The sequence below is a fragment of the Myotis nattereri genome, assembly GCF_964212035.1.
Source record: "Myotis nattereri genome assembly, chromosome: 11".
NCBI lineage: Eukaryota > Metazoa > Chordata > Mammalia > Chiroptera > Vespertilionidae > Myotis > Myotis nattereri.
Window position 1 is genome coordinate 16385772 of NC_138086.1, and position 12714 is coordinate 16398485.

The window sequence follows — 12714 nt, forward strand, 5'->3', positions numbered from 1 at the left end:
GGTAGGCCTCCCCTGCCCAACCCTCCCACCACACCCCAACTCCCTCCAGCTGCTGCCTCTCAGCTCCTTCTAAAGCTCAGCTCAGATATCACCTTCTCCAGGATACCCTGTCAGTATTTCTATCACAGAGTATAACACAAAGTTTTCTGGTTTTGTCTCTCTTTCACTAGAAAATTAGATCTTGATAACAGTGACCATATCCCATTTGTAACTATATCCTTGGCAACCAGCATCATACTTGGTAATCATAGACACAAACATCTGATAAACAAAAGTGTGTTATTAACTTAAGTAATATTTATTCAGCACCTATGTACCAGGCATTTTCTAGGCATTGAGGATAAGTCTGCCTTTGTCTCTTCATCTACACCCTAGATGAAGAGACAAGACAAACACAAACAAATGTGCACATATTTTAATAGACATAAAACACAATGTAAGGTGGTGCTGAGTGTTGTAAAGAAAATAAAGGTGGATACGGGAATAAAGAGGGGTAGGAAAGCATGCTATCTTAGAATGGTGGGGGAGGACTCTAAGGATTAGGATTAGAGATCTAAGTGAGAGAGTTAAGTCATGCAAATATCAATAGGAAGACTATCATCCCAGGTACAGGAAACAGTCAAACATCAAGGCCCAGGTAAGGATGTATTGGGTGCATTCAAGGCAAGCTTGCCACCAGCTGGTTTAATAGTTTGCATGAAATCCATCGTCCTCTCTAAGCCTTTTTTTTCCCCATCTACAACACTAAAGTCTGTTAACTAAAAACAACACTTGCAGCCCAGGCATCCTACTGCCTGACTACACTGCTTCCGCACCTCCTACTATCCAGGAGGAGGGTTGGGATCAGTTGGGTTCAGGTGATAGGCCACATATGCTGGCTCTCAGACATACACAGAGTCACTCCGCAACACATTCTCTCCTGACTTTAATCCCAAAGCAGAGGCTCATCTCACCCTGAGATGGATTATACCAAATGAGCTGTACATGTTCTGGTAGGTAACAGAGTGTAAGTGCTCCAATGTGCTGACCAGGTTAAGATTCCGGAAGGCTCACAGTTGGATTTTGCTCTAGCAACAAGCCAGGGCCTGAGTTACAATTACATCAAACAGGGCCTCCATAGGGTTAAGCCCATAAGTCTAATGCACATTTAATGCTCCCTCCTTGTGGAAGATAGGGAAAAATGGCCACAGAAAATTTTGGTTACCTTATTCGCTTATTGCTAATGCATGGAAAAAAACTTGATAAATTAATAAGCAAACCCTGGAAGCTCAAGGTGGACAACAGCACCCAGCACCATGCCCAGGAATCTGAATAAATGCTGGATTAGTACATGGGTGAATGACTGACCAGTAAGTCATTGGCAGATGCCAAAACTAATTAGGAACTCACGAATCACTAGTGCCTCTGACTACACCTGAAGGACTGTGGTAACAACATTTTCTTAGCTCCAGAACCTCCAATAGCACCCATTTCACTGTATTATTATGTCTACTAAAATAAAGCTGTCTATAATATTTCTAAAACTAAAGTGTACACTGTTAGGGATGTGACGTGTCCTCTTTTGTAGAGAAATATATAAAAGGCTAATATGCAAAGTGTCCCCTCGAGAGTTCGACTGGCAGACCAAAGTTCAATTGCTCATTATGATGTGCGCTGACCACTAGGGGTGGTGCGAAATGAAGGAAGGCCCCAGCCCGCAACCAGAAGGCCCTATCGGCCCTGATCGCCGGCCAGGCCTAGGGACCCCACCTGTGCACAAATTTTGCGTACCAGGCCTCTAGTGTTAAATAACAATAAAATGTGTCGTAGTTGAAACAGCAGCTACCAATAATTAAGAGCCTCATATGAGATATGCTAGCTGAAGTGTAAATCCATTTGATCATCAAAACAAACCTACATGGTCATTTTTATTACCTCTAATTTACAGTTAAGAAGACCTACTCCACTTAGGTGATGTTCCCATGGTCACACATTGCTGGCTCGTTGCACAGTTAATATGCAAATCCCAGGTGTGTTTGATTTCTGGGCTCAACTTTCCTCTCTTGTGAATTTCAATAAACAAATATTGAAGGTTTTTTAACTATGTGAACCATTAGCATATAAATGCAATATAGAATGATTGGTTAGCCAGCTGTAATTTAGAAATATTTTATGCTGATTTAAGAATATTTTCATATCTGTGACCATTTTAACAATATACCATTTAGTTTACTTCCCTCAAATAAACCTAATAATTACTGTTACAATGTCCCCAAAACCGTATTTGATGAACTATGGAGTAGAGAAACAAGAAAAACTGTCCACTCCCTTCCTTTTCAATACACTGATAGGTTCAGCTAAGAACAAATGACCTATAACACCAAAATCATTTGAAAAGCCATCTTGCAAACACCTAAGAAAAGGATGTATGCCCATGCCAGAGACAATAAATCTCAAACAAGTGAGGGCTATTTCCAAAGCTTTTAAAAAGACTTTGTGGAACACGGAAATGTGGGAGCATGTGAGTCAGCAGATGATGGCATCTGAGCTAACAGGATAAGGAATGACAAGTAACAACTCAGACCCTGACAGCTAAAGTTAAATCCCAGATCTACCATTCGCTAGTTACTGGGAAAATAACTCATGCTCTCTACAGCTACGTTTCCTATCTGTAAAGCAGGGATAAGAGTACCCATTTCACAGGATTGACATAAGAATGAAATGAACTAATGCATATAAAATACTGGCCAGGTGGCTCAGCTGGATGGAGCGTAGTCCTGCACACCAAAAGGCCGTGGGTTTGATTCCCGGTCCGGGCACATGAGAGACAACTGATTGATGCTTCTCTCTCACATCTACGTTTTTCTTTCTCTTTCTCTCCTCCCCTCTCTAAAATCAGTAAGAAACATATTGTTGGATGAGGATGAAAAAAAATAGTAATAAAATATAAAAGCCTAATATAAAAATGTCTCGCACTTATTAACTACTTAATAAAAAGTCATTAATTCCACCCTAGCTGGTTTGGTTCAGTGGACAGAGCACTGGCCTGCAGACTGAAGGATCCCGGGTTCGATTCCGGTCAAGGGCATGTACCTCTGTTGCAGGCTTCCGGCCCTGGTCAGGGACATGCGGGAGGCAACCAATCGATGTGTCTCTTTCACATCAGTGTTTCTCTCTGTCTCTCCCTCTCCCTTCCACTCTCTCTAAAAATCATTAAAAAAAATATCCTCGGGTGAGAAAAAAAAAAAAAGTCATTAATCCCAGGACAGTGTAAAAAAAAGATTAAAGAGAAGACTGCCTGCCAAGGCGGGTTTCAGGGCTATCAAATGAAGGTTGTTTTCAAGCAGCCACTTGGGAAATTTAATGGGCTTTTAAATATGCATATGCCATTTTAATTTTTTTCCTAGTTAATGAGGAGATCCTCACTTATTGAATGCTTCCTAGGTTTCAGACACTAAACTGAAAGCCATTTTTCTCATCTGTTTCTCGCATCTCTGTGAGGAAAGTGATATTAGCCCCCATTTTACAGGAGGGAAAGCATAGACTCATAAGGACACTGTCCGTTCTGACGGATGATAAAGCCGGGATTCCCAGCCCAGGTCTGCTGAGTCCAAGTCCATGCTTTTACACATGAGGCTACCCTAACCCCCTACTACCCCAGAGACCTTGGTTGAGCCAACCACCGTGCTTTTCAGGAAAGTTAAGCTTCCCAGCTGGAAAGGAACTGCTGAAAGACTGTTTCTACAGGGAAAAGCCCATCATTGAAGAGGACATTCAAAAGCATGCAGCTACCAACAAAGGCCTTCATTCTACACAGCCGCACACCCACTGCGCCTTTCTTCTTCCCGTTCCCTTACCTCTAGGCCAGTGGCTCTCAACCTTCCTCATGCCTAGACCCTTTAATACAGTTCCTCATGCTGTGGTGACCCCCAACCATAAAATTATTTTCGTTGCTACTTCGTAACTGTAATTTTGCTAGTTATGAATCATAATGTAAATATCTGATATGCAGGACGTATTTTCATTGTTACAAATTGAACATAATTAAAGCACAGTGATTAATCACAAAACAATATGTAATTATATATGTGTTTTCCGATGGTCTTAGGCGACCCCTGTGAAAGGGTCGTTCGACCCCCAAAGGGGTTGCGACCCACAGGTTGGCGACCCACAGGTGGAGAACCGCTGCTCTAGACCATGTTGTATAAATAATTTTAGTGACTGTAGATCTCACACTTCCTGTCATTCCAAATAATCTAACTCAGTACCTTCAGGAAAACAGGATAAAAGGAGCTATCACTGATTGGAAGAACTCCCAGATTTTTAGCCTATTCATGATTGTGTTTAAAAAGGAAGAAAATATTTCATAATAAAGCTCAGATAATCTATATAGGAAAACTAAGCTTCTAGAATTCGTATCCTTACAGTGGTCTGCTGCCTCTCATTTGTTATTCTATGTGAAGACAATAAGCTTGAATTCCTCTTTGTTCACAATTCTAGAAAAGATGAGTAACAGTCAGGTGGCAGTGGTGGCTAAAATGAGTTTCTGGTCTTAAGCACAGCTTTTATTGTAGTCTTCAGTCAGCTGTCAATCACAAATTAGCAAAGGGAACTGTGACAACTAAAGCCAAATTGTCCCTTCATGAAGGAGGGCTTACAGCAGGACCCTTCGAGTGTCTGTAGTCACTGTGTTGGCTGAGTGAGACAAGCGCCTGGCATATTAATCATAGAAATACAGTTGATATTGGCAAGCTTACATCCAGGGTCATGACCTTCATTTCCTAGTTACTGCTCTGGAGTGCTTGAGCTACAAGGGTAACATGAAGATTTAGTTCCTTATCAGAAATACACTACAGTCATATATAAATCTATTACAAGCCATCCTGTTAGGAAAATAGACATCTTTAAAGTGTTCCTACTTTGTTCCAAAACTTCTAAATATTTTTTAATTTTTATTTTATTGATTTTAGGGAGAGAGGAAGGGGTTGGGGAGAGAGAAACACGGATTTGTTTTTCCACCGGCATTCACTGGCTGATTCTTGTATGTGTTCTGACTAAGAATCGAACCACAACCTTGGTATATATCAGGATGACGCTCTAACCAACTGAGCTACTTGTCCAGGGCAGAAAAAATTTTTAATGTTTTTTTAAACCAAATAAAGGAGACAAAAAATGACTACTTAATCTTTGAATCAAGTAAAAGAGGGACCTGAAAGATTTTAGAAATGTCACATTGCCTTACCCAACTGGTCATTCAGTAGTGATCTTCAAAACTGTCGGTCACAGAAGACTGTGATTGGTTTTTAAAGACTGAAAATAAAATGCCTTGAAGAAGACACAAAATAATGTTTTCAATTTTACAGAATGAAATGAAATGTTTGATATTCTTCAAGTTTCTTCTTAGATGTGAAGAAAATTATATTGTGGATAATTATATAAGTAACAGTTCCTTTGGAAGCCATATATTTAGACTTATAAACAATATTTCTCTTTTGTGTACAGAGTAGCCCAAAGATCCCAATCATATAAAGTTACAAAGACAGCATCGAAGATCTAGCTTGTTCCAAAAAGAAAACCCAAAAGAGGAATGACAATCACACAACAAAGCACAGAGCTTATGACAGAAAATGCAGATAACCTGAAAGACGGCATATGCTGCTAAGTGGCACTATCAAAAATAAATAAATAAATCACAGTTGCCAAAAATATTTGTTCCCAGATCACAGCAAGGCTGCCATTCAAACTGCACTGTCAAATCGGGTCTACGTTCAATGTGGGATGCAAAGAGCTTTAGAGGACCAAGAAACAGCAAGACAACTGGAACTAATGTGACTTTCTTTTTTATTAGCACTGCTCTCAAGGCAATTCAGCTTAGTTTTATGATTAGTGGATAAGAAGGCACTTAGCTCTGATTCTTCTGCCAACACATGGTTTTAAAATTCATAGCTAAAAATCAGAGCCCAAATATCATTCTCTCCCTTTGGATGGGGCTTTGGCAGCATTCCTGCTCACTCCCAATTCATAACAGGGCAGAGCTCCCTTCGCCTGGGGGATGCAGTATTCACATCCACAGCTTGCAGAGGCACAATTCTGAGGACTCCTTGACAGGACCTGCGCTATTCCTCGAGCCCACCTCTTCCTGTTCATCCAAACACCCATCGCCTCACAGTGGAATTTTTTTTCCTACAAGAGCCTCTTCCTCCTCTACATCATAATGGAACATACTTTTCTAGAAATGCCATTGAATCATCTGTCAGAAGTCAATGTTCTCAGATAAAATAAAACCTGAAAACTTCCTAATGATAGACTTTGGAATGTCCATTAGTGGTTTCAATACCTTCATCTCTTTTTCAGGGACAACACGGTCTAGGCTTCAGAATGAGACCGTTGGATTTGAATCTGCCACTTGTTTACTGGGTGACCTTGGACAAGTGAATTAGCGTCTCTAAGGCTGTTTTTTCTCCCTCTAAAATGAAGATAGTAATAGAAATCTCAGATGACTGCTGTCAGGGTTAAATTATTATAATTTTCATAATTATAATTATAGCTAACACTTACTGAGCACTTCTATATGTCATGTAGTATTCTAAACACTTTACATAATTAACCCGCTTAATCCACACAAACACCCATGAGGTAGGAAGTAGTATCTGCTTACAAATAGAGAAACCAAGACAGAGAGGGTAAGGGACTGCCCAAGGACACCAGCTACAATTGCTGGGACAAGAACTGAAACCCAAGTGTGTTTGCAGAACTCTTAACCCTTAGGACACCTGGCTCACTTAATGACAGTGCTATGTGTGTGAAGTCTGTTCTAGTGCCACATAAATTTCTTCAAATTTTTCCCTACCCTACCCTGAGCCTACATTATGCAGATGATGAAATCAATTTAATAACATAAGTGGCAAAAGAAAATTCTATTACAGAAATTTTAAAAATATATATATTTTTTAATTGATTTTAGAGAGGAAGTGAGAAAGAGATAGAAACATCAATGATGAGAGAGAATCAGTGATCAGCTGCCTCCCGCACATTCCACACTGAAGCTGGAGCCTGCAACCCAGGTAAATGCCCTTGACCAGGAATCGAACCGTGACTGCCTGGTTCATAGGTTGATGCTCAACCACTGAGCCATGCTATTATAGAAATTTAAAAAAAAAAAACATGAGGGACTAAGAGGGTTCCCTAAATTAAGAATTTTAAAAGCTCACCTTAAAGAAACAGAGTCAGGAAGACCATGTTGGCAAGAGACAGTAACTTCCTCAGATATGTACCTACTAGTACAAACAAGGGCCACTGGTCAATGCCACAGACTGAATGATTAGATTTACCTTTTAGAAAGAAAACTCCGGTAGCAAGGAGGAATAAGAGGAAAAGACAAGGGTCTACTCTAATGCAGGCTATTGGTAGTCTATGCATTGAGTCAGCCACTCACCTGACAGTTACTGAGCTTCCTCTACTTAGGAGACACAGTGAATAAGATGGATAAGATACACCACTCTTGTTCTCAAAAAGTTTCCAGTGGAGAAAGAGGCAAGAAAACTAAAACACTGTGCAATAAGAATACAAATGTGAAGGATATAATGAAACTACAGAGGAGAGACACCTTAACTCGAGAGTGCAGAGCCAATGTATGGGAAAACACTTCCAAGACCACGTGAATTCTGAGCCTAAGAGGGAAGCTGAAGGAGTCACCAGGCAAGCAAGATGGTGGTAGATCATTCTACGCTATGAGAACTTCCTATCATGAGTCTATAAAGTTAAGTGAAAATAAGACTGGAACAGGGGCAACTGTAGGGACCTGAAGGTAGAAAATCAAAGCCAGAAATGACTCACGTAAAAGTTTCAGCTTCACAATGAAGGCGATGGGACACTACTGACCAGCTTTAAAAACTTAACTGATAGCCCTGGCTGGTTTGGCTCAGTCAATAGAGAATCTGCCTGTGGACTGAGGGGTTCCGAGTTCAATTCCAGTCAAGGGCACATGCCCAGTTGTGGGCTCGATCCCCAGTAGGGAGCATGCAGAAGGCAGCCAATCAATGCTTCTCTTTAATCATTGATGTTTCTTTCTCTCTCTTTCTCTTTCTTTCTCTCTCTCTCTCTCTCTCTATCTCTCTCTCTCTCTCTCTCTCTCTCTCTCTCTCTCTCTCTCTCTCTCCCTCCCTCCCTCCCTCCCTCTCTTGACAATTAGGTACCATCTCACACCTGTTCAGAATGGCTATCATCAACAAATGACAAGTGCTGGAGAGGGTGTGAACAAAAAGGAACCCTCTTGCACTGCTAGTGGGAATGCAGACTGGTGCAGCCACTGTGAAAAACAATATGGAGTTTCCTCAAAAAATTAAAAATGGAACTTCCATTTGACCCAGTAATCCCACTACTAGTAATATATCCCAAGAAAGCAGAAACACCAATCAGAGAGGATATATGCAGCCCTATGTTCATAGGAGCACAATTTACCATAGCTAAGATGTGAAAACAGCCTAAGGCCCATCAGCAGATGAGTAGATTAGAAAACTGGTACATCTACACAATGGAATACTATGCTGCTGTAAAAAAGAAGGAATTCTTACCATTTTCAACAGCATGGATGGAATTGGAGAGCATTATGCTATGTGAAATAAGCCAGTCAGAGAAAGATAAGTATCACATGATCTCACTCATTTGTGGAATATAATGATGAACAAAAATAGAACCAGAGACACAGAAGCATCAAACAGACTGTCCAATCTATGAGGGAAAGTGGGGGTTGAGGGTAAGAGATCAACCAAAGGACTTATATGCATGCATATGAACATAACCAATGGACACAGACAGTAGGGGGGTGAGGGCATGTGCTAGGGAGTGGGAGCGCTGGGGAGAGGTCAATGGGGGGAAAAGGAGACTCATATAATGCTTTAAACAATAAAGAATTTAAATTTAAAAAGAAGAAGAAGAAAGGCAGGTAGGCAGACCAGTTAGGGAGCCATTCCAACAAACTAGGTGAAGAAGAGTGAGGACTAGCAGGGCAATGGGTCAGTGGGGGATGGGGGTGTATTTCACTAATTTAGGGGTGGAAATGGTACTGAGCTGACTCATTGGATATGGAAGAGTGAAAGAAAGAAGAGTTTAAAATTAAGTTAGGAAGACAATGTGAAGCCCCTAGGAAAGATTCTAGAGGACAGAATTCTTCAAGAACAGCTTAAGATACAAATTCTATTAGTATATCACTACTAGGTCACACTTTAGGACTCCATATAATGATCTTAATATATACTAAAAATGTGTTTGTCAATTTCAATATGAAATTCTGATTTTTAAAACTAAGTAAATCTTGGGAATAATATTATACAATCTATACTTCAAAAAATCAAAAAGCATTCTATTTTTTAATAATTTTTTATTTACTGATTGACTTTAGAGAGAAAGGGAAGGAGAGAGGGGGAGGAAGAAGGAGGGAGGGAAAGAGAAAAAATATCAATTTGTTGTTCCATTTATTTATGCATTCATTGGTTGATTCTTGTATGTGCCATGACTGGGGACTGAACCTCAACCTTGGTGTATCAGGAAGACGCTCCAACCAATTGAGCTTCCCAGCCAGGGCCCAGAAAGCATTCTTAATGGCAGAGAAACTGATGGCAATCCCATTAATAGTATAAAAAAAACAAAACAAGAATGTCACTTCATTTTTAGATACTACTTTCTAAGAAGCCTGAATTAATTGAGTTATCACTGATAAATGAGGAAGGTCAATAAATTCAATGGATACAAGCTAAATTTACCCAAGAAAATCAAGAGCTTTCCTGGAGAATAAAAATTATTTAATGTAATAGAAAAATCTATAGGCAAAGATAGCCACAAACTAAACTGTGAAAAAATATATAGAAGGTTCAAGGAGTCTATATAAAGAAAACATATCTTTACTGAGAGATTTAAAGAAAGGCTTAAATAATTGGTGAAACAGACCATACTTCTAGGTGAGAAGGTGGATGTCAGTTATTCACAAATCCATATGCATAATTATTACAAATCCAATAACTAAATGCACTCTTTTACACATACACAAGATACTTAAAACTTATAAAACTATAAGAAAATAAAGGTAAAACTCTAGGCTCTTCATACCAAAAACTTTCCAGGCAAAGGAGGTAACAAAGAATCACTAATTTTAAATACACAGAACTTTTGTTTGTAAAAACATCTCAAGGAAAATTAAAAGTCAAACAAATTGCAAGGAAACTGCTCCACATGAAATGGGTAAAAGTTACCTTTATTAAAACTATCCTATCTAATAATAGACAAACATGGTAATTGACCATACCTTCGCTACGCCTCCCATTGGCTAATCAGCACGATACGCAAATTAACCCAACCAAGATGGCGGCCGGCAGCCATGCAGCTGAAGCAAGCAGGAGGCTTGCTTGCTCCAGTGATGGAGGAAGCCAAGGTTCCCTGCCTGCCGCGGCCCGGCTCTGAGCTCCAAAAGCAACAAAGTTTCAATTATAGAAGCTAAACAAACCCCAGATACCTGCTTTCAGTAGGCCGTGGCCTCAGAGCTGGAGCAAGTAGGAGCCAGCTCTCAGTTCCAGTGACAGCAACAAAGTTTCAATTATAGAAGGTAAATAAATCCCAGAATAAAAAAAAAAGAAAAGAAAAAAAGGAGAGGCTGGGAGCTTCAGCCGCCGGCCAGCCTGAAAACGGCCCTCAGCCCCTCACCTAGACTGGCCAGGCACCCCAATGGGGACCCCCACTCTGAAAAGGGTGTGATCAGCTGCAAACAGCCATCAGCCCCTCACCCAGGCTGGCCAGGCACCCAAGCGGGACACCCACCCTGATCCGGGACACCCTTCAGGGCAAACAAGCCGTCCCCCACCCATGCACCAGGCTTCTATCCTATATAGTAAATGGGTAATATGCAAACTGACCCTAAGAGCAGAAAGACTGGGAATGACTGGTCACGATGACACACACTGACCACCAGGGGGCAGACACTCAATGCAGGAACTGCCCTCTGGTGGTCAGTGCGCTCCCACATGGGGGAGCTCTGCTCAGCCACAAGCCAGGCTGATGGCTGCCAGTACAGCGGTGGTGGTGGGAGCCTCTCCTGCCTCCTAGGCAGCGCTAAGGATGTCTGACTGCAGCTTAGACCTGCTCCCCGCTGGCAAGTGGACATCCCCCGAGGGCTGCCGGGCTGCCAGAGGGATGTCTGATAGACAGCTTAGGCCCAATCCCCCCGGGGAGCAGGCCTGAGGCATCAGGTGGTCATCCCCCAAGGGGTCCCAGACTGCGAGAGGGCACAGGCAGGGCTGAGGGACACACCCCCCCCCCCCCCGTGCACAAATTTTTGTGCACCAGGCCTCTAGTATCTATATATATGTAAAAGCATAAGCGACATTACAACTGGTCGACCAGTCACTATGACGTGCACTGACCACCAGGGGGCAGGTGCTCAGCATAGGAGCTGCCCCCTGGTGGTCAGTGTGCTCCCACAGTCAACCTCCTGCGGCCCCACCCGCGGGTCAGCTAACCTCCCACGGTTCCTCCCCGCTGCCGGCAGGCCAACCTCGTGGGGTCCCTTCCCCCTGCCAGCAGGCCCCCCCATAGGCCTCGATCACCAGCCAGGCCGAGGGATCCCACCTGTGCACAAATTCATGCACTGGGCCTCTAGTATCAATATAAAAAGAGAGAAGACATGAACAATTCATGAGTTAATACGTTCGTCTACCAGTAATTGCTCTAGTAATAAAAAGAAAGCACATTAAACAAGAAGACTGTTTTGGTTAAATTAACTATTTTTAAATTAACTATTTTAAAGTTGTAATGCTCGATACTGGGAAGAACAGGATGATATGGAAACTTTCAAACTTTATTGGTGAACATGAAATGGTAGAGCATTTCTGAAATGCTAGTAAGCCTAAGGCCTCAAGACTGTTTTATTTCCTACTTCCGCAATTCCTCTTCTATAATAACTCAATCAGAATAAAATATGCTTCAAAAATCAATTTTCATTTACTGAATGCTATTAGTGGCAACACCAAAGTATGCATCCACTCAGCATTCACCCTAATTTTCACTCCAAGAGATTAAAATTTCTCCTTATCCAGTTACCAGTTGGTCTCTGAAATTTGCACATTGATGCCTTTTAGCAAAAACTTTCAAGCCTGCCTTAGAGGCACCCAACTCTAATTAAAGTTTACAAAATTATGTCTAAAAACAATTCCATAGTAATTGGAGCAAACTGTTTTAAAACATTTAAACAAAGATTTAATAGACCACTATTTTACTTTAAAAAAAAAAAAAGACGTTCAATAATTTTTTAACACAAACTAAGTGAAATTCTTGAATGTTTGTTTTTCAGAACAAAAGTACATGTTTAATCTATTCACGTGTGACTTGGTGACATTTGCTTGAGGGGGGAGAATAAACCTGGAAAAAGTCTGACTGCCACTTAGACTTCAGAGAGGAGAAAATCAAACTCAGAACAATGGAAATATCAATTAGATGGGGGTAGTGTAAAGAAACCTTGAAGTGGCTTTAACAAAATTAAAACCAAATTACCCAAGCTTGGTGCGAGGAAGAATCTCCACAAAAGGAAGGGCGTTTAGACCTCACAGCCCAGCCACCATCTACCACACCTGTCCCTTTGTAGTAACCTTGACTTTATCCTCACGAAGGTTGCTGCTTCCCCATCTACACTGTAATTCAGTTGTGGACATATTTTCTCTCTCTTTTTTTTTAATATATTTTTTATTGATT

The 12714-nt window shown here is 41.2% G+C and overlaps 1 protein-coding gene across 3 annotated transcripts in view; it reads right to left on the reverse strand.

Annotated features, from left to right (window-relative positions):
• The window catches only part of CADPS2 (calcium dependent secretion activator 2), a 480839-nt gene that overhangs the window by 413531 nt on the left and 54594 nt on the right, over positions 1 to 12714 (reverse strand). The window lies entirely within an intron of this gene.